At 48.4% G+C, this 21,596-nt stretch overlaps 1 long non-coding RNA gene across 2 annotated transcripts; it reads right to left on the bottom strand.

The window, feature by feature from the left end:
* Positions 1-13,791: 13,791 nt before the first annotated feature.
* On the bottom strand, positions 13,792-20,161 carry LOC125755727 (uncharacterized). Of its 2 annotated transcripts, XR_007412879.1 has the most exons (3): positions 18,276-18,672; positions 15,861-16,173; positions 13,792-14,003 (listed from the first exon to the last, which is right to left on the bottom strand). It is a non-coding gene; the product is annotated as an uncharacterized LOC125755727 (long non-coding RNA). The 2 variants fall into 2 exon arrangements; XR_007412878.1 differs by lacking the exon at positions 13,792-14,003 and having other exon boundaries at positions 15,919-16,173; positions 18,276-20,161.
* Positions 20,162-21,596: the final 1,435 nt, after the last annotated feature.

Below are 21,596 nucleotides of genomic sequence, written 5' to 3'. Positions count from 1 at the left end.
CACAAAGCTGCTTACTCAGAGTCTCCACCCCACCCCTGCCCTTCCCTGGAGGAGGAGTTGTGGAGGAGCCCTGAGGTATCTCAGCCAGAAAGTTGGACCTCCTACCCCAAGGAAGGTCTGGGTCTCCCCCTTGGAGTAGGAGCTCCCTGAGGGCAGAGGTGTTTCTTTGCCTTGAAATGGGAGCTCCTGCAAGGCCTTGAAGACTGTTCCCTCCTGAGGCCCTGTTGCCAATAACTTTCCACCATTCCCATGCCCCCCAAAAGGCTCTGAAGCACCCTCCCAAAGCCTGGATGGCAAATGGTGGGATGGGTTTGAGGGGCTGTAGCTGCTGCCTCTCCACTATCCTCTGGGCACTGAGGACTGGACAGTTGGGAGATTCCAGCAGGGCTGGGGGCCTGGGCTGTAGGGAACATTTGTAGGCTTGGAAGTGCTTCCAAGTGGGCCACACTGCCCATTTCATTCAGGAAGCCCCAGGGCCCACTCCCTGCTGTGGCTGAGAATGGAGCAGGATTTATGGGATGCATGCTGAGGATGGCATGGTGTTCAGGCTTCTGATTTTAGGGTGGCCTTTATGTCTACTTTGGGTTGCTGACAGCATGCACCCCCTCCTCCTCCCCTTCCTCCACCTCCTGCTCAGCCTCATGGATCTACTTCATAGACCAAGAAACAGACCTGCATGTGGAGACGAAGAGCCTTCTGGAAGGTCAGAGGGAGAAGAGACTCTGGACTGACTACCACCAGGGCCTTGGAGCAGCCCCACCACTGGTCCCCAGCGCTAGGAGTTCAAGGTCATCCAGTCTAGCCCCTTGCCTTCCTGCCGGGGAGAGATTCTCTCCAATGTGAGCTGTGGACTGAAGCGCCCTCCAATTCTTGCTCTGGTCTTACTGTCTTTGGGTGTCTATCAAACCTCCTCAGATCACAGGGAGGGGTGCTTGGGAGAATAGGATACCTGCTCTCCCCTGCCCCTTTTCCTAGCACTCTGCATCTTTGGATGGAGTATCATGGAGTTGTGGGACTTTCAACAGGGCTGTGGGTTTAACAGCTGTACAGAGGTGATGAAGGGAAAAGATAATTGATTGCCAACAAGCGTTTTACTGGAATCTTCTAAAACTTGAGGGGCCAGGAGATAGCTCTACAGATTTCAATGCACAAGAAGATCATGTGGGACCAGGGAGGCACAAAGGGCTGTGAGACAATCCCAGGGCCCAGGCACAGCCTATGTCTTTGAGGACCTCAGAAGTATCCCACACAAACTCCCTTCTTGAACGACTGAGGAAAAATCTTGGGAATAGCACCCCAAATTGTCAGAGCAGGACCATAAGAGACATTCAGGGGCCCCTGCATGGCTCAGTCGGTTGAGTATCTGATTCTTGGTTTCAGATCAGGTCATGATCTCAGGGTCGTGGGGTCGTGGGATTGAGGGGCTCCGCACTCAGCAGGCTTTATGTCTGCTTGAGATTCTCTCTCCCCCGGCCCCTCTCCCCACTCATGCACACGCTCTCTTTCCCTCTAAAGTAAATAAATAATCTTTAAAAAGAGAGATGTTCAGAAGGTTCAGACGCTGAGGGGTAGGGGGGGCGGAGGTATTTGGTGGAGGAGGCCTCAAAGAGAAGCCGTATTTTCAAGACTTCTGAGATCAACAGTGGGGAACTCAGGAGCCATGAAGGTGAGACAAGTGCCCTGGCCCATTCGGGCCCCCGCTTGGAAACCCTCTCCGAGGTGGACAGGGACTCCTGATCGCAACACACACAACAGAAAAGGACTGCCAACAGACCCTGTACGAAGGCGTTCCTAAGTGAGAAGGTAGGATGCCAGACCCTTTCTTCAATCAGGAGCCTGCCAGTAAGTTGGGGTAGAGTAAAACAGTGAAGCCAAAGCTCACACCGTCGAAGGGAGGTGGGCATTGAAGAAAGACATATGCACCCCAACTTTGGCCCGCTCGGTCCTCCTGCCCATCCCCCCCGGGGTTCTCTGCAGCGTGATGGACTCCCCCCTGCCCCTGGGCAGTGAAGGAAGGCTGTCCTGGGTGTTGGGTTGCGGCAGAGCAGGGAGAGGTCCCGCTGGACTCCTGCCCGGCGCTCTTCCCTTTATACGATCAGCTGTCACTGCACCCCTCCCTTCACTGAGCGCCTTCTCCTGCCAGATCCTGTGGGAAACCAGGGAACTGCCCAATGAACCCACAAAGTCCAGAGTCCCTCGGTGGCCCCAGAAAGAAAAGAGGGACATGTCAAAGTCCCACATGACACACGGTTTTGGGGTGGGTTTGGGGACTGGGCAGTGAGCTGTTGAACTCTCTGCTCCTTCAGGGCAGCCTAGGCGGGCTGCAGGGTGTGGTGGGAGTCACAGAAGATCTGGGCGTGAGCCTGCTCCCGACTCCTCCACAGCAGTGACACTTCACTAGGCCCCAGTTTTCTTGCTTGTAAAAATGTGGCAACACTCCCTGCCTCCCCAGCCTTCCTGTCGCCAGAGGCCCTTAGTGAATTATACTCCCAGGAGTCCCCTGGCCCACTCTGACCCTCAGTGAGCTCCCTGCACATCTTTCTCAAGCGTGGGAGGTGCCCTCACGGCCCTCCCCGCACTTCCCCGGGATGAGTGGCTCCGCATGGAGCATCCTCCCACACCGTGAGCTGTAAGAAGTGGACCGTGGCTGAGGGGAACTCCCTGTGGTCACCTCGCCTCCCTCCCAGACACACACAGACACAAACACATACATACCCTGAGGTCTTGAGGAGTTTGCCACGCCCTGAGGGATACTTTCCGCAAAGCATTCCCGGAGTCACCCAACCCTTCACTTGGGGCGCCCTGCTAAGTGGTATTTGTCCTTTTAGTGGTCACGTTTCCCTGTGCATGGGAGCCAGCCGTCGTGGGGTCAAATCCCTGTTTTTTTTTTTTTTATGATTTTATTTATTTATTCACAAGAGACACACAGAGAGAGGCAGAGACATAGGCAGAGGGAGAAGCAGACTCCCTGCGGGGAGCCCGATGTGGGGCTCCCAGGACCCCAGGATCACGACCAGAGCCAAACGAAGGCAGACGCTCAGCCACTGAGCCACCCAGGCATCCCTCAAGTCCCTGTTCTACTGTTTGACCATGGCACGCCTCTGGTCACAGGTTATGTGTTAACAGCTCTGTTTTTTTTCCATCTACAGAATAGAGATGATAGCACCAACCTTATAAAGTGGTTGTGAGACTTAGATGAGATAATATGTGTGTGACAGGGTGGAAATTATTAGCACATGAATGTTCCTTCCCAGGCGTTCCCTTCTCCCTGTGCGTTGGAGCAAATTCGGCTTGGCTTACCCAGTTCCTCTGCCTCCCTCAGCCTCTAAGGACAGTGCTGACTTGTCAGAATAATCCTTGGGCAAATGTGATGTAGAATTGGGAGGGAAGAGAGAGTCAGGCAGGGCTAAGAGAGGAGGGACATTCAAGGGCAACTGCACTGTGTCGGGAGGAGAGCCTCTAAGAGCAAGAAGATCTACACAGCATTGCTGGGACCCACAGACTCTTCTCTTGGGGTTGAGGTATTCAGATCAACAAACTGAGTTGTTTTGAAATGAGTTTTTTGGTTGCCTTCATGGATGATAATACCGTTTGAGACTGGACCATTTGTGTGATGACCTTGTAAATGATACGTATGTTAAAGGCTTGGTACACAGTAGGGACACAGTAGGCACCACGACCCGTGCTGTATCCACACAGTTTTGGATGATGCTTGTGTTCATGTGCACTGTCTCCCACATTGGATTGAGTGTTTCCTGGATGTGGGTGTGACCATATTAGCCTGGGAGCTATGCTTTGTCTTCCCACCCCATTAGACTGGAGGCGGCTTCTTCTTCTTCTTCTTCTTCTTCTTCTTCTTCTTCTTCTTCTTCTTCTTCTTCTTCTTCTTCTTCTTCAGGGAGAAAGAGAGAGAGAGAGAATCTTAAGCAGCCTCCACTCCCAGTGCCAAACCTGATGTGGTACTTGATCCTAAGGCCCCAAGATCATGACCTGAGCCAAAATCAAGAGTTGGATGCTTAACTGAATGAGCCACCCAGGTGCCCCTAGTCTGGGGACTCCTTGAAGATAAGTACTCTGCATTCTCCATTAGGTCAGCGATTCCCAGTGAGGACAGTGTTCTTCCACACCCCAGGCTCTGTGTGAGGCCCTAGACCAGGGTCCTGCTTAGAGTTTGTGTCACATCTCTATTTTCCCTAATGGCCATGCCCTGTATGACTGGGAGGTGAAGGTAGATGGAAGAAGAGAGGAGAGGTCCAGACCCAAGATGTTTTCTTCTGCCATGTGCTGGCCAGGAAGGTAAAGAGAAGAATAACAGAGAAAGCATCCTGCCCCAGCCCAGCCCCAGAGCTAAACATGTCATTCTTGAGAATGAAAAATCCTATCCCCACCCAGTGGTTCCCATAAATCCAGGTGAGCTCTGTCTAGTGCTCCTGACTCTGTCTCATGGGGCAGGGCAAGGCTGCAGCCAAACCAACATTCTGTCTCATGGAGTCAAACATGTTTACTTGTGTTTGGCATAGTGGTGGGGTTGGAGGCACATGTCATTATGACAACAGCTCAGAAACTCCTGCAAGAAAGGAACGAGGTGTTTGCAACATGGACAAGTTAGAATCTGTCTGTCTGGGTCATGGCTTGGCTTTTGTGTCTCAGCCTGGCAATTGTTTAAGGCTGTCCATAATCCAGTTTAGTTTGTTGCAATTCAATTATTTATTTATTTGAACATTTATTGAACGCCTACTATGTGCTGGCTACCATATTGGGTGCTAGGGAGGAATCTTAAGAACAGGATCAGGATGCTGCTTTTAAGGAATCCTTCACTGGAGGGACAGGTGTGTGCACAGCACTTTCTGCTGCAGAGAGATGGTAGCTACATCAGAGGTGTGAACAATGAATCTTCTGGCGGATCAGAGAAGACCCTGTCAACGTGAGAATGTGTGAGCTGAACTTTGAAGACCGAGCAGGCACTCAAGAGGTGGAGAAGGGGAAAGTTGGAAGAGCACGAACACAGTTGGGAATGGTGAGTAGCTCAATATAAGATGGGAAGGAGGAAGAGTAATTAGCATTTATTGGGCATATACTAATCTCCTGGTTCTGCACTAGGTGCTTTGCATGTGTATTATCTCATTTAATCCTCCCAGTAATTAAGGAGGTAGGTATTGATGAGGAAATTAACATTTGGAGAAAACAGATGATTGAGCCATGTTCTGAATCAAGTTTGTCTGAATCCAAATATCATGTTCTTTTTACTAGGCCAGTGGTTTCTTGAGCATATTTTATGAGACAGGATTCTGAGGAGGTGCTTTAGGGACATGTCTGATTTTAGTTTCATATTTAAAATATATTTTAATCAACACACTCAAATGTTGTGTAATAAAAAAAGTTTTCCTTCCATCTCTGTGCATATTTTTGAATTTCTTGTAAATGTGTCATTGATTAGAAAGACTGCACAGTCTGCTTAGGTCCATCCTGTAAAATTGTAAAAGACAACACACACCCATGCCCACCACCCTTCATTACAAGGCAGATGGGACTTCTAGTCCATGATGGTCAACTAAATGCACACTGCCTCCTCTTTCTTCAGAAATGTCTTAGAAGAATAATAAACATATACATCTTTCCAAAGAGAAGGGTTAGGGGAAGGGCATCTGTGGACAAGAGAAATCTCAACAAATTTCTGGAGGAGTGGTTTGATGGAGGAGTGGGGACCAAGGAAGCAGGATAGAAGAAGCTACAGTCTGGAATGCACATGACAGAGTCTGCAGCAGAGATGGAGGCTGACCTGCCCACAGAAGCCTGAAAAAGCTTAGGACTTAGATTTGCTGGATGCAATGGAGGATGACAAGGGGCTATGTGGCTGAAGATAGGGGCTTAATTGAAAACTTCCCTGACCCTTGTATGCAAAGTGCTCAGCCAGGCATGCATAATGCTCAGCTCTACACTGTACCCCTGTATCATTCCTGCCCCATAAAATGGAGAGTCTTTTTAAAAGAAATTGTCTGAGGAAGACTAGGAAAGCTGGATTTGAAGGTAGCACCTTTGAGTAAAGCATATCTCAGGCTATTTGGAAGCCCCAAAGCATAAAGATCAACTCACTCTGAAACAAAGCCTGCCATTCATCTCTTCTTATCCATTAGCACAAAGCTTCCAGGAAACTTTTCTACTGCTTTATTCTTAAATATGAATGGACAACCACAAGCCAGAAGCTATTTAAGGAAGCTTGAAATAGGAAATAGAAAGACAAAGATAAACAAACTGAAAATAAGACCTCTGAGGCAATCAAAAACAATTTATAGGTAGAAGTTAAAAGGAGAATTCAAGAAAGCACTGAATTTATAAAACATGAGTAGTGTTACAAAAAAAGGAACAATTAGAGAACAAAATAGTCCTGTAACATGAAAACTATAATATTCAGTAGAAATGTTGAACGTTAAAGTCAGAGTAATCTCCCAGAAAATAAAGCATAAAGTAAAATAATAAAAAATGTATTAGATAAAAGATCAGAGAAAAAAAAAACAATGCAGGAAGTCCACATTTGATGAATAACTATTTTAGGGAGAAGGGAATAAGCTGGGGAGAGAATTTTCAAATAAATAATTGAACAGAATTACCCAGGCCAAAAAGATTCAAGTCTTGAGACTAACACAGATCATCAAGCCCCCCATGTAAAGAACACACAAGATTTTGAAATTTCAGAATACCTAGGAAAATGAGAAGGCATCTCCTAAAACTTTCCAGAGAGAGAAAAAAGTAATCTACAAAGGAATGAAAATCAGAAAGGTGCCAGATTCTCACCAGCAGTGCTGGATGCCAGAAGACAGTGGAACAATATCTTCAAATTTCAGAAGTAAAATGACTTTCACTTTACAATTCAGTACCCAGCTAAACTGTCTACTAGGTACCAGGGCAAATCAAAGGCATATGGAGATAGATAAGGGCTGAGGAAGTTTACTGGCCTCATGCTCTTTCCTATTGAGGTATGTGAGGATGTGCCAAGGTAAAACAAAAGGGGAAACCAAGAAAAGGGAAAACATAGAACTTATCAGCCTGCAAGTTAGCTTGGTATGTGGTTTTATTTAGTAAGTTAATTAATTTCTTAAGTATATTTTCTCTTTGTTAGGTTTAGGCATCAGGGTTATGGTAACTCTGTAAAATGAACTTTCCAATCTTTTTTATGCTCTGAAAATGTTTGCACAGGGGATAATCTCTCTCTCGAATGTTTGCCCCCCCTTCCCACCTAGCCCTACCCATTTAGATTTTTATTTTATAGAGTTTAGTCATTCATTCATGCAATCTCTATATGCAGTGTGGGGCTCAAAGTCATGACTCTGAGATCAAGAGTCGCATGCTCCACCAACTAAGCCAGCCAGCCAGCGCCCCCCCTAGATTTTTTTTTAAAAGAAGCAGTTCTTTGACAGTATTTTCTATGGTTTCTTTCATCATTGTTTTATGACCTTTGTGAAGGTCATTCTGCTATCCAGAATTTGTTCTTGTTCTTCCTTTATTTGAAAGAACTCAATTTAACCAAGTTAGAAATTAAATTTCATAGGTCTCCTTGCAGAGAGGTAGGGCAAGTGGCACAGTTCGGGTCAATGTGAAAACATATATGTACTGAATGGACTTCCCATGAAAGCTATTGTTTTCCTGATAAAAGGGACAGATTCACCTGTTCCTTTGCCTTTCTCCCTCCCACCTGAAATGTAGATGGTATGCCTAGACATGGAGTAGAAATCCTGTGAGCACAAGGACAAAAGCCACTTACTAAGAAAGTGCAGCAGAAAGACAGAATGAACACTGGCCCAGGGTACATCATAGAGCTTCACATCAACCCAGGACCGCCCATCTTTGCATTTCCTGTTGTGTAAGAATATATTCCTTTTTAGTTAAGGTATCAATTGTTCAATTTTCTGTGGCTTTTTAAAAAGGATTTTATTTATTTATTCATGAGACACACACACACACACACACACATACACACACACACACACAGAGGCAGAGATACAGGCAGAGGGAGAAGCAGGCTCCATGCAGGGAGCCTGATGTGGGACTTGATCCAGGGTCTCCAGGATCAGGGCCTGGGCTGAAGGCAGTGCTAAACTGCTGAGCCACCCAGACTACCCTGTGGCTTGTTTTTTTTTAATGCTCCCCGGTCCCCTCAGCAAATTCACCTTTCAATCAGCACAGTCTTTAACCTCAGAGCTGCTTTCTGGAACAGAGGTGTTGAGGTTCTATGAAAAGGTATTGAGTGAATTGAAGGCTGTCATTAAGGAGGACAATTATCTCTTCTTCCCGTTCTCCCATTAGCCTAGAAGATAGGAACTTCCATCATCTTGGAAGTATTGGGAAGAAACCTTTCGACTTTCTTGCTAACCCTTCCTGGTTCCTCCATGTGAGATGAGGAGTGACTTCTTGGGTTGGTGGTGCAGGGAAAAAGGTATCAAGTGTGCATTGCTCAGCCTGTTCCTGGCTCTCACTCTGGGACTGACCTAACTCTAAGCGGCATGTTGCTTTCTCTGCTCCTGCCTCCTCCAGGCGATGAGCACCAGGGCAGGCCCAGCCCTGGCCTGAGAGGACTTCAATAGTCCAGCTGCTCTGCTGTGAGTGGGTGGGTAAGGTCAAATCAGGGGAGAAGGAAAAGGAAGCCCATTTGGGTCTTGGGTCTAAGCCACATCCTCCAATCCATCTGGACCAGCAATAAAGCTGACATTTTAATCCCTACTTGTCTCCTGTGACTATTTCTCAATTGGATCAGAACTTGGAAAATTGAGGGGTGTGATTAACTAGCACCCGCAATACCCAACATCTGTTGAATACTTAGCCCCAGTGGGAAAAGCCACAGTTAGATGAAAACAGTGGTTTAAAATTTTGATAATTATTACTGAGTTATACATTGCTTCTCCACACTTAATTGGTTATGTTTTTTGATCTCATTATAAAATGTGTATCACTTTTTTTTTTCAAGGTGAGAGGCTGGATTGAGAGCAACAAACCTCTTCTAGGTTTTGCTACCACTTACTTGCTCTGTGGCTTGACTTCTCTGGGCTTCAGTTTTGCCAGTTATAAAGTAGATGGGTTAGACTAGGTAAAGGATAGGAGTCAACCCAAGCGTTGATATTCTTTCATTCATTCAACACAGTTTTGTTGAGTAGCTAATTAATATGTATTGAACATTGTGTTGGAGGCTGGTTATACCACATTGTACCAAAAAAAATTATGGCCCTACCATCTTGGGGTTTAGAATCTAGTAGGAGAGACAAATATAAAATAAGCACATAAGTAAATATATAGTTGCAAACATCTCACTCTTAATCGATACAATTTTAATAAATGAGTGCCTGGATTATATACAACTTTCTACTGGGTATCACTTACCCACACTCAAGGAAAACCCTTCTGGCTGGTGGTACCACAAGGTTTGTGACTGTGTCAGAACCACTGTGCTCAGGATGATATAGTAGAGAAGCTTCCAAAGGGCCGGTCTTTTGGATTAAAAAATGCCTAAGCATTTTTTTTGGAAAGTTACAAATTAGTAACATGCATGTTATAAAAATTGAAACAGCACAGAAAAATAAATCGAAGAGAAAAACCACTTTCCCTCTCCCCTCCAACCTTCTTGGAAATAGAAACAATGGGTAGATGTGTTTTCTTCCAACACACCCAATTGTAGGTTCCAGGACAGCAGGGACGGTTCCTACCTTATCCACTGCTGTATTCCTTTTTTTTTTTTTTTAAATAAATTTATTTTTTAACTGCTGTATTCCTGATAGGTGCTCAGTACATATTTTTGAATGAGTTAACCCATAAGTAAAAATGACACATCAAGGCTCAAATACAGGTTTTGTGGAAGATCAAAAAGGGGATCATGCCATGTATGCTTTTTTTCTCCACCTTGATTTTTTTTTACTCAAAAGTCTATAATAAACCTCCTTCTGTGCATCAATTCCTATTTTTATCCATTCTCTTTGTTATGGATTGAATTGTGACCCCCAAAAGGTATGTTGAAGTTCTAATCCCTAGTACCTGGGAATGGAATCTTATTTGGAAATAGGATCTTTGCAGATCCATTGAGTTCAGATGAAGCCACACTTGATTAGGGTGGGCCCCCATCCAATAAGACTGGTATCCTTATAAGAAGACAAGAGACAGAGATGCAGGGAGAAGGTCATGTGATGACAGAGACAGAGACTGGCATGATGCAGCCACAAGCCAAAGAGTACTAAGGATTGATGGCCACCACTGGAAGCTAGGGAGAAGCAAGGAAGGATTCTGCTCAGATTCCCAGAGGAAGCATAACCCTGATGACACCTTCATTTTGGACTTCTAGCTTTAGGAATTGTGAGGCAATGAATTCCTCTTATTTTGAGACACTCCGTTTGTGGTATTTATTACAGCGGCCCTAGGAAACGAATACACTCCTCTTAAAAGATATCTAGGTTGCTTCAAATGCTGTGTTGTTATAAGAGATGACTACCGCCTTTTTCTGAGCAGTATGGCTGGGGCCCAGTCTGTTTGGAGAGGAGAGCCCTAGAATTAGTTCTTTTCTCCAGAAACCCTTCAGAACAATCATAGACTCCAGCCTTGATGCCTCCGACTCAATTCATATGTTGGCAGGGTTGCCAGATAAAATACAACATGTTTGTGTCCTATTTGAGACATACCTATTCTGAAGAGTTATTTGTTGCTTACCTGAAATTCAAATTTAACGAGGCATCTATATCTTTATTTGCTGAATCTGGCAACCCCTAAATATCAGGGTTGTGGACAACCCACACTGTCCCTGAAGGAACCCAAAGATCCTGATTTTCTGCAGGATTTCTGGAAGATCTCTCTTTGTCTTGGATCTCTGACTCTCTCCTAGCATCCTGAATGGTCTCAGTGGAACCCAGATGTCCTCTCCCAGAACCAAGCTGGCCTCCCTCTTGCCCACAACAGAGCGATCAGATCAGTGTTTCTTCAATTTGCCTCGCCTTTCCAGTGGTAGGTTGTGTCCAATCTCCCTTTGGCCTGCCTCCTCCCTTCCCCATTCACCCCCGCTGGGCTTGGACAAGACAGATGTGGACCTGGCCCTCAGGGAACTAACAATCAGTCTCCTGTATGCCCAGTGAGATGGGAGAAGGAAGTGCTGTGGGAGCCCATGACAGCGGTGGGCAGGGTCTCCCAGACCTGCATTACTTAACACATTCCCCAGGGCTTGTTGAAAATGCTCTTCTTGGGATGCCTGGGTGGCTCAGCAGGTTTAGCACCTGCCTTCGGCCCAGGGCGTGATCCAGGAGTCCCAGGATCGAGTCCCACATCGGGCTCACTGCATGGAGCCTGCTTCTCCCTCTGCCTGTGTCTCTGCCTCTCTCTATCTCTGTGTCTCTCATGAATAAATAAATAAAATCTTAAAAAGAAAAAGAAAAAGAAAATGCTCTTCTGGGGCTGCTTGGGTGGCTCAGTGGTTGAGGTCTGCCTTCGGCTCAAGTTGTGATCCCAGGGTCCTGGGATCAAGTCCCACACTGGGCTCCCCATAGGGAGCCTACTTCTCCCTCTGCCTATGTCTCTGCCTCTCTGTGTATCTCTCATGAATAAATAAATAAAATACTTAAAAAAAAAAAGTAAAGAAAAGTAAAGAGAATGCTCTTCTTAGCATCAGAAATTTCCAGGGAGAAGACTTGGTGGAAGCTCAGGGGAGGCCTCCTCAGGGAGGTGATGTCCAGGCTGAGGCTGAAGATTCAGTAGGGCTTAAGTAGGTGAAGCTTTGGGGCAGGTCAGGAGCCTGGGAGAGGCAAGAGCACAGGCTCCTACAAGGAGGTGGGAGGACCTGGCCTCCCTGAAACCAGGGAAGAGGCCAGTGTGGCTGGAGTGCGGAGGGCTAAGAAGGAAGGAGAGCTGAGCCTGAGAGAGATGAGGCCACTTCTGGGCAGGCCTTGTTGGCTTCTGCAAGGGTCTGGTTGGCCTGTCTTCACATGGCTACCCTATCCCTCCGCAAGACTGGAACACACTCAGCAGCTGGGCCTTTGTGTTAGGTGAGGTGGGAATCAGATGCCACAACCCTGTGGACATCAGTGCCATGGGGGCAGGGGACATTGGACTGTGGCCTGTGAGAAATGGGTTTGGGAGCTTGCCAACAGATTTAGAAAGTCTCCACATTAGACAAGCGATGTTGAAAATCCTGTTTTTGTTATTGAGAGGATGCTAAAAGTGTTCAAGTATGTGGTAGGCATACCACACGTCCTTGTGCAGTCCCCTCCCTCCGGGTGTGGGCTGGAAACCGGTGACTTGCTACTAATGAATAAAATATGGCCAAAGTAGAAGAATGTCACTTTTGAGATCAGGCTCATAAAGACTGTGGCTTTCATCTTGCTCGAGCTCTCTCTTTGTGACTCCCCTCTCTCATTTGCTCTGTTGAAGCTGCAGCCTGGAAGCTGCCCTGGGAGGGGCCCATGTGCAGAGGAGCCCTCCCGCCAACAGGCAGTGAGCAAATCAAGGCTTTTGGTCCAGCAGCCCACGAAGAACTGAATCCAGCCAACAACCACGGGAGTGAGCTTGGCCCTTTCCCAGTGGAGCTTTGAACTGACTTCAGCCCCGGACAGCACGTTGGTGGCAGCCTGAGAGAGACCCTGAAACAGAGGACTCAGCTAAGCTGCACCTGGATTCATGACTTTCAAAAGCTGTGGGATCATAGAAGTTGGTTAAAGACATTTAAGCTTTAGGGTAATTTGTGGCAGTAGGTAACTAATACCAAGTATCATTCAGAAAAGGACAGAGATACAGAGAGAGGCAGAAACATAAGCAGAGAGAGAAGCAGGCTCCCTGCAAGGAACCTGTTGCAGAACTTGATCCCAGGACCCCAGGGATCATGTCCTGAGCTGAAGGCAGATGCTCAACCACTGAGCCATCTAGGTGTCCCAATGTTCACGTAATTTGAACTCAAGGTAGACACACTAATTTTGAAATCTTTTCCCCCTTCCCCTTATCAGTAAGGGAGAGCTATCATATATCAGGGTTCATGGTCTGTATATGTGTCCACCAGAGTCCAGCCAGAAAACAGAAACTGTATTAGTCACCTTCACAGAATTTATTTTATTTACTTATTTTAACCTTCGTGGAACGTAATATGAAGAATCACACAACTTATTTCTATCACAGCACAGTGTGAAAAGTGAAAAATCACCAATAACCAATCATGAAAATCACTCTGTGAAACCCTCCACATCATCAGGCCCTGGGGCCTTGGAAACTCAGAAACTCAAAAGCTATGAATCGTTTAGCTGGATCTTACTGCTGCATTTCAGCTTCTTGCTATTTCCTTGGGGATGGTGAAGGCTAAGAAACTATTTTGAACACGAGCAGAGATTTCCCTCCCTCTCTGTGTCTCTGATAAGCATGATTAGTTGAATTCGCTAGCAGGGGGTGGGGGGTGGGTTGGGAGTGGGGCATAGTGGTGACACAGCGTAGGGTAGGAGCATCCCCATTCCCGTCACAGCCACCCAGCTGCAATTTTCCAGGCCTGATTGCCCATTGTGTTGACGTCCCAGTTTACTAAACCACTTTCCTACTCTGGTTCCCAGTTTTTGACCCTTAAGAAAAGACTCCACTGCACACATTTATGTAGATAACATTGGGCTTCCGTTGGAATTATTTCCTTGGAATCAAGTCTTAGGAATGAGACTATTGGGTCAAAGGGAGAGAAACAGCTTTATGGGTGTTGCTATCAGATGGTTTATTGCTCTCAGAGGAACTATGCCAACCTACATCAATGGTTTAGAGCATATGAGGGGTTGGGTGGGGGGGTAGCTTTGGGGCAACAAGCTAGGAAATCATCTTCCAGGACCTTCAAACACTACCTGAAAGGCCTCACAGACAAGGACAGCGGAGTGCTGCGTGGGGCCCTGGGCTGAGAAGTAGGAGGTCTGAAGGTCTAACGCCAAGGGGGCAGAGTAGTTAACAGTGTCAACTGTGGGCAACAGGTCCTGCGTTCAAATCCTGACTTTGTTCCTTAGTCTTTCTGAGACATTTGTCACCTATAAAATAGGAATTACAGCAATACTGAATCGCAGAAGTGAGATGAGGATTAAATGATTTATTACATGTGAAGTGATTAGTGAAGCACACAGGACAGCACACTGTAAACACTGAATAAATATTACTATTTGTCCTTAATATTTATCATTGCTACTATTTCTATTATCTCCTGACTGAGGCTCGATCTTCATCATTGGGTCCTGTTTCTCTAGTGGCTGACCATCTCTTCCTCTGGGCTTCCGCACTAGACCCCACCAGACTCCTGGTCTCGCCTTGGCTTTGAGGCATTGAGTCCAGTGGTCTCTGGATGCCCCCTTGTGGACAGTTGGATTTCTCTTGTTCTCTCCCCCTAAAGGGGAAAACCAGCCCTGCACCTGTGAGGGACCAGATGTGTGTGTGTGTGTGTGTGTGTGTGTGTGTGTGTGTGTGTGTGTATCTGTCTGTCTGTCTGTCTACCTGTCTGTCTCGGGTCGAGGAGGCCTCCACTTCTGCAGATAAAACAGGAAATAGCACTTCATGACATCCTTCTCGCTGGCTAAAGAGGGGATTGGTCTCTACATACTTATACATGAATGGGAACTGCTTGTGCTGGTTTGCATGTGTATACATGTGCATGTGTGTGTACACTCGATACCACTCTTCTTGTCACAGGGGTCTCATAGGGTTGGGGCCCATATGAGACTATCTGGTTTGAGAAATGAAGGCACTGTGTAGACTTGAGGCCTTATTATGTGTAAAAGCACATCTAATCACTCAGTTTAGCCATTTGCTCATTTGGACATTCAGTTCCACAGATATTTACTGAGTGCCTACTATGTGCCAGGTTTCCCGAGGTCTGGGGACACAACAATGACAGAGACAGAATTTGTTTCTGCCCTCTCCTAGTCTAGTGAGTGAGACAAATGAGTAAACTACTGCAGTACAGCAAATTGGTAGAGATGCCAAAGAAGACTGCCTGGAGGAGGCGATACCTGAGCTGAGCCATGAAACTGTGAGTGCTATAGCCTCTCCCCAGCTTTGGGGCAGAGGAGTTTGTGCAAAGAGCACTTGCAGGGTTTTAGAAGTGCAGATTTTAACTCCCAACTCACTGAGCTAGTCCTTTTCTTTGGACCTGTTTCCTCCTGGGGTAAGCCAGTGAGTTGGCCATGATACCTACAGTGTTGACCTTGATGCTTTCTGATCTTTTATTCCCTGAGCCTGAGGAATGCTCTTTCATTCTACTTTTCTGTCTACTTTCCTAAAGAAATGAAAAAACAGACTGAGTGATAGAGATTGATATGCCCATGTAGGACATGTGCATGTGCTCCTCCATTCCTACCCCTGCCTTGCTAGAAACCCCCGGGAGGGTCAGAAGTGACCTGACAAGGGAGAGGTGGAATGCAGGTGAGTTTTTCTCTTGGGGGTAGAGTGGAGGTGAGGGCTAACAGACACAGCTCCTTCTACTTGGCCCGGGTCATTTAGCTGCCCAGAGCCTCCTTCCAGATCAGCAATGTACATACACACCCGGCAGGGTGTCTGGGGCTATCAGAGTTGACATATGTGCAGTGCCCCCCACTCTGTGTAGGAACTAGTGAGCTTTTGGAAAATAGGAACTAAAAAGCAGATACATTTAAATATAGCTAGTGTGGCCCAGACACTTGTCTCTGCAGACATTTGTCTCTGAGGTGTGACTAGAACACACCCTAAACCTCCCAGTGACAGTAACCGGGGCGGGGGTGTGTATCGGACATGTACCAAACCCACTGTAGGTGACTCTGCTGTCCGTTCCAGTTAGAATGAAACTTATTAACTGGGTAACTTTGGCCAACTTAATCTTTCTAAGTTTTAGCTTCCTCCTCTATAAAATGAGGACTTACCAGCAGCTCCCTCCTAAGAGTGATGTGAGGATTAACTGAGGTAATGAACACGAGAGCATTCACTAGAGAGTTGCTAGCATATAGTAGGTGCTCAATACATTGGTAGCTGTTTGAATTGGTCAGGATAGGCTAACTGGTGTAACAAATAGGTCCAACAATGTGTACTGGCTGAGAGACGATAGAAGTTTGGTTCTTGCTCCTGTAGTGGTCTCAGGAAACACCAGGTTGGCAGTAGGGCTCATTTGGACACCAGGTGCTGACAACTCTGCCATCTTCAACGTGTAGCTTCCAAGGTTGCTTTGGTCATGGGCATCTAGGGAGCAGGTGGGGAAGAGAATGTGGAGAAGACACATCAGCTTCATATCGGCGTTGGCCCAGGAATGCCACTTCTCACATTTTATCTCGATGAGTTGGTAAGTCGTGTGGCCTCATCTTAATGCTATGGGAGTCAGGAAATGTAATCCTGGGCAGCCACTCCCTAGTGTTGACTCTGTGTACGGGGAGGCAGGATTCTCTGGTAAACAAAAATTTCTATTACTGTTATTGCTATTCCCACCCAGGGCAGAGTGCAGGAAGCATTGTATGGGAGGTGAAAGCACAGTGGGAGCTTAGCAAAGGGAGTGATGTATTCTAACTTCTGACCTCTGACATGTGTGTGTATATGTGTGTGTGGCAGTGAAATCTGAGGAGTCTGGAAGGAGACGCAGGACAGCCACAGGGGGAGATGGAGAAAGCTCATTGCAGCCAGAGGGAATCATATGAACAGAGTCAAGAGGGAAGAAAGATCAGAGAGGGGAGAGTCAGTGGTGGGAAGGGGTGGAGAGGTGTGTTGGCAACCTACTAGGAAGGCCTGGAATGTCAAGATAAGGGGGTGGAAATGCAGAGTCATGAATGGTCTTTCTGCAGTGGAGTTCAGGGGAGTAGGTGGTCATGGAGACAAGAGGGAGCAATGGGGGAGGAGGTGAGGAAGGAGAGACAAAGGAGGTGGGAAAGGAAAGTCTGGGGTCCACAGAGGAGAGGCTGGAAGGAACAGAGGCAAAGGGGTCTTGGACTGAACCGATCCCCATCCTTTTCCCAGGGGCCTCTCACGTCCCCCATGGTTGTCACCTGGCAGCCTTCTTTTTTGGAGGTCTGCCCACTTGGGGCCCAGCCCTCCCTGCAGGGGGAGTTTTTATCTCCTTTTTCTGCTTTGTTCTTCTTCCAGGGAGGAAGTGGCTCCAGATGTCGTGGGTGGGACATTCCTTGGCTCTACTCGCTGTTCCCAGATTTCTCATGCTTCCTAGTGACAGGGCTGGCACCTCTAACCAGCCTCAAAATGGGGCAGAGCCTTTCTCAGGAACATTCTGCACCCCAGGAAATCCGAGTCTCGTTTTGAGCCACCCCAGCCCTCTTAATGCAAGACCTTGCCTCTTAGAGAGATGCCATGGTCATTCTGATCCACCCAGGCCTGCTAGGCACCTGCTGTGTGGCTGGCACTGCGTGGGGCACCAGGGAAGACACACCAAGAAACCAGACAGGGCTTTGGCCTAGGAGCTCACAACAGACTGGGGGGATGAGATATTCTTTAGAGAACTGTAAACCTGGTGAAGTAGATCCATGGGGAGTCACATTAATGTGTGCATTGGAGGAGGTGGCATTTGTAATGGGTCACGAAGGAGACACAAGACTCCTGACAGGTGAAGGTGCCTGGGTGGGGATTTCAGGGGGAAGAAAGACCCCAGCAGAGGAGGAGGGGAAGGGAAATGCAGGCCTTAGTGGAGGAACGCAGACCAGTCCATTTTAGCTGAGACAAAGGGGGTGATGGGGAGTCATGGGGACACTGAGGAGGGTGGGGTTAGATGGAGGAGGATTCACCTGTGAAGTCTACATTTTCCTGAGAAGCAATGAGACCCTTGCAAAGTTTCTGAGCAGAGGGAGGATGACAAGGGAACAGGTGACCTGCTCCTTATGTGGGATGCACCTTTCTAGCTGCCCTCGGCCTGCGGTGAGATACTCCAGCAGCCTGCACTGGCAGTGCAGAAGTCAGGCCTGGAGTGCCACTGACCACACTGGAGGGGCTGAAGGACTTGGGAGTGGGAGAGTCTGCTTCCGGTGTCAAGAATCAAGTCCAGCTCACCTTTAAAAGGACTGAGTTTCCCAGGGCACCTGGGTGGCAGGGTCGGTCAGTTAAGTGTCTGAAAATGGCTCAGTTCATGATCTCAGCATTCTGGGATCAAGCCCTGAGTAGGGCTTCCTGCTCAGTGGGGACTCTGCTAGTCTCTCTCTCTCTCTGCCCCCTCCCCTCTGCTCTCTTTCTTGCTCTCACTCTCTCTCTCAAATAAATAAAATCTTTAAAAAAAAAAAAAAAAAAAGACTGAGGTCCTGGGGGATGTATTGGCCCTGAGGGGAGAGAGAGGCAAAGAAGCCTGGACTTACCTCTTGATTTCTGTACCCACCAGCTGTGAGACTTCTGACCTGTTGGTAAGCCCCTCTGGGCCTCAGTTTCCTCAAAGTGACATGAACATAACAGCACCTATTGCTCATGGGTAAAGTAAGACAACCACCACTTCAATAAGACAACTACTTACTTCAATAAATATTAGTTTCCTAAATATTGGGATTGACTTGGGTGGGGGAGGGGGAGGATCAGCTATTGGGTGCTGCTGGCAGGTCAGCCTGGCGAAACTACCCCTGATCCTTTTCACCCTGTGCCTGCCCTGGTTGGGGGGAAAGAAGTATGCAGCTGGAAGCCCTGCACCCTTCCCAGCTCGAGGTGGCTCTTTTTCCAGCCCTCCTGCCTGATAGGATGGGCAGGGCCCTGGAATCTGCACCCTCTGGCCATTATGACATCAGACCAGCAGGAGCTCTGCAGCACTAGGGGCTTGTGATCTCCTGGGAATGAGACTATGGGGTGGGGGCGCTGGGATCTCTGGGTCCTATGTCCATGCTGGCACAGCCACTGGGCCCAGGGAGCCAGCGGGTGCTACTCAGGCTGGCTTACCATCTCTCCTTTTGTAAACTTGCTCCAGGAGGAGTGTTAGAGAAGGGAAGGGGCTTCAGCACAGAGGTTCATTTGCTGGTTTTTGTCCACGAAGAGGGACGGGTTTGAGCTGTCTACCTCCTGAGGCTGGCCTCAGAATGAGAACAATGCACCCATGACCTCACCCTGTTAGACCTGGCAGAAAGTGAGAAAATTGGACAGAACTTGGTTCTAACCCTGGCTCTGCCACTTATTAGCTGGGTGACCTTGTGCACATTATTAACTGCTTCCAGCCTCAGTTTCCTTGACTGTCAAATGAGAATAGAACAGTACCAATTCACAGTGTTGTGAGAACTGACGGAGCCCATGGTTACACAGTCAGTGCAGTGGCCAACGTGTGTGAGGAGCCCTGTAAACATCAGTGTTCCTCTTTCCCTTCTTACCACCCTTCCTTCTTCTGGGGAAGGTGATGGCTGCCTTGAAGGCAGAGCTCTGAGGCAGGAGACCAGTGGATAGACAGGGGCAGCTCTCCCCCTCATAAAATCCCTCAAAATCCCAGGTGAAGAAAGAGGGGCAAACAGGAAACTAGTGACTTCACCCCAGGCACAGACCTGTGGGTGGAGGCTCCTCTTGCATCCCTTGGCCTTGCAGAAGTGGCTGGCTGGAGAAGGGTGGGAGGAGCGGAAACCAGCTGGACCTATACTTTCCCCTTCTGGAGACCAGGTCTCCTAAAATGTCATGGGCCAGATGTCCCATCCCACTTCTTCCAGGAGCTAATTCACACTCAGATGTTAATACCAATACATGAATTGATGATATTCACACACTAGGGGCCTCGATCGCTGTTCAGGGCTTTCCGGTTCAGCCAAACTGCCTTCTTAAGCAACTGAGCTCCTCTCCCCTTTCCCTGATGCTGCTGGCTGGAGCTCAGCTGGAGTGTCGGATCGCATGCAGGAAGTGGAGTTTTGGCTCTAGTCTGGGGCTAGGGAGCCCACTGAGGGGGTCCAGAAGAGGGCTCACCGGGGGGACACAAACCAAAGTGCAGGGATAAGCACAGCTGGAGCATTAGGTCTCCTTTGTGACCATCGATGGCTAGAGAACGGTTGAGCCAGGAGCACTTCACAGTTTGGTCAGACCAGGTGAGATCCTGTGTGTGACCCACTGCCCACCACTGCTCCGTGCTTCAAGACAGTCAGAGTCTGGAAGGTGGAGAGAGGGGTGGGCCGAGAGGCATGAAAAGGCATGGAGCTTCTCCTGCCCATCTTCAGCACAGGCAGCTAGGACCCTCTGTGGTTATGACCCCATCGCCCTCATCTGAATCTTTTCTCTGGGGGAAAGGAGGCAGTGGTGACTGGGGTGGACTGGGCTGCAGCCTCTCTTGGGCAGGACCTAATTCCAAGGAAGCCTGGGCCTGGGCTGGGAAGTCAACCAGGGATCTTGTCAAAAGGTAGATTCTGATTCCAAAGGTCTGGGCCTGAGCATCTGCGTTCCTTGTCAGCTCCAGGTGCTGCTGGTGTTGCTGGCGCAGGACCACATTTAAGTATTGGGGAGATAACTGGAAGCGGGGTGCTGGGGACTCTCCAGGCCTGAGGCATGTCCCTACGGTGCTGGCCTATGACCTCCAGTGTCCCTTCCCGTTCTGACACTGTACATCTCTAAGACCACATGGTGGTGGGCAGCCAAAGTGCTGAGCTCACCTATTCAGCTGCTCCTCTGTGTGTCATTCCAGGCAGGCAGGGGAAGGCAGCTGCCCTTTGATAGTGATTAAGCATAGTGAGTTACCCACTCCCGAGAACTTACCAGGAGATCTCAGCACTTCTAAGTGGCAGAAATCTGGCCCCAAGACATTTTTGTTTGGGTCCTTGGGGCTCTGGGTTTAGAGAAAGAGCAGGGGCAGAAACATGTTTTTCTTTCACAAGTATTTCCATCCAGGACCTCTCTGGGATGGGTGAGGGGGGCTGGCATCTCTGGGACCTCTGCCCATGAGGACCCTCTGGGACCCTACACTCCCTTTTAGGGGTTGGGGATCTTATTAGTTCCTTTGTCAGGCCCTAGCACAGTGCCAGAGCTGGGGACCCAAAGGGGGGGCATGGCACATGGCCCCACCCTGCCTGGGCTTAGTGTCCGGACACCTCACAGAGACTCAGATCATGTTGGAGGTGCTATCTCCTGCAGGGGAGGCACATCAGACTGGCCATGCTCCTGCAAGAGGGCTCTGGGAACTCAGGCCTCTCACCGCAGGTAAACACCGAGCTTTGTACTCCAGGAAGCTTTGGGTACAGAGTCTTCAGTCTCTCCCTTTCTCTCTCAGGGCTGGGTTCCTGTCAAAGAGACAGAGAAAGTTTCCATTGAGCGAGTGAGTGTATGTGTGTGTGTGTGCACGCGTGTGTGCCACCACCCACGTGGAAGTGCCTTATTATCTTTTCCTTTTTACAGAAAATCAGGTCAGTGGTTTGACTGTTGTCGTTAACCACACGGTGCAGTGGGGAGGTGGCATGAGCGGCCCTGGCCTCCAACTGCTGACATGTGAGGGCAGGAGGGTGAGGCCGGGGTCTGGGGCCACCAGGCCTCCACTGCTTGGCTCTCCAGGCCACAGGGTCTCCAGAAAGCAGCGGCCTGGCTGCCAATCTGGGGAGAGGATAGGCTGGCCACGTCCTGATTCCCTTTCAGCATCTCTCCCCCTTTCCTTGGGGCCTGGGCTCCCTGCCCGGGGCTGCAGCCTTCCTGGTAGACGTTGCTGAGTAATCGGGGAACTGGGCTGGCAGAGAGGCAGTCAG

The sequence above is a fragment of the Canis lupus genome, chromosome 9 (genome assembly GCF_003254725.2).
Source record: "Canis lupus dingo isolate Sandy chromosome 9, ASM325472v2, whole genome shotgun sequence".
NCBI classification, from domain to species: domain Eukaryota; kingdom Metazoa; phylum Chordata; class Mammalia; order Carnivora; family Canidae; genus Canis; species Canis lupus.
The sequence above is the reverse complement of the archived record's forward strand: the minus strand, read 5'-3'. Positions and strand labels throughout refer to the sequence as shown.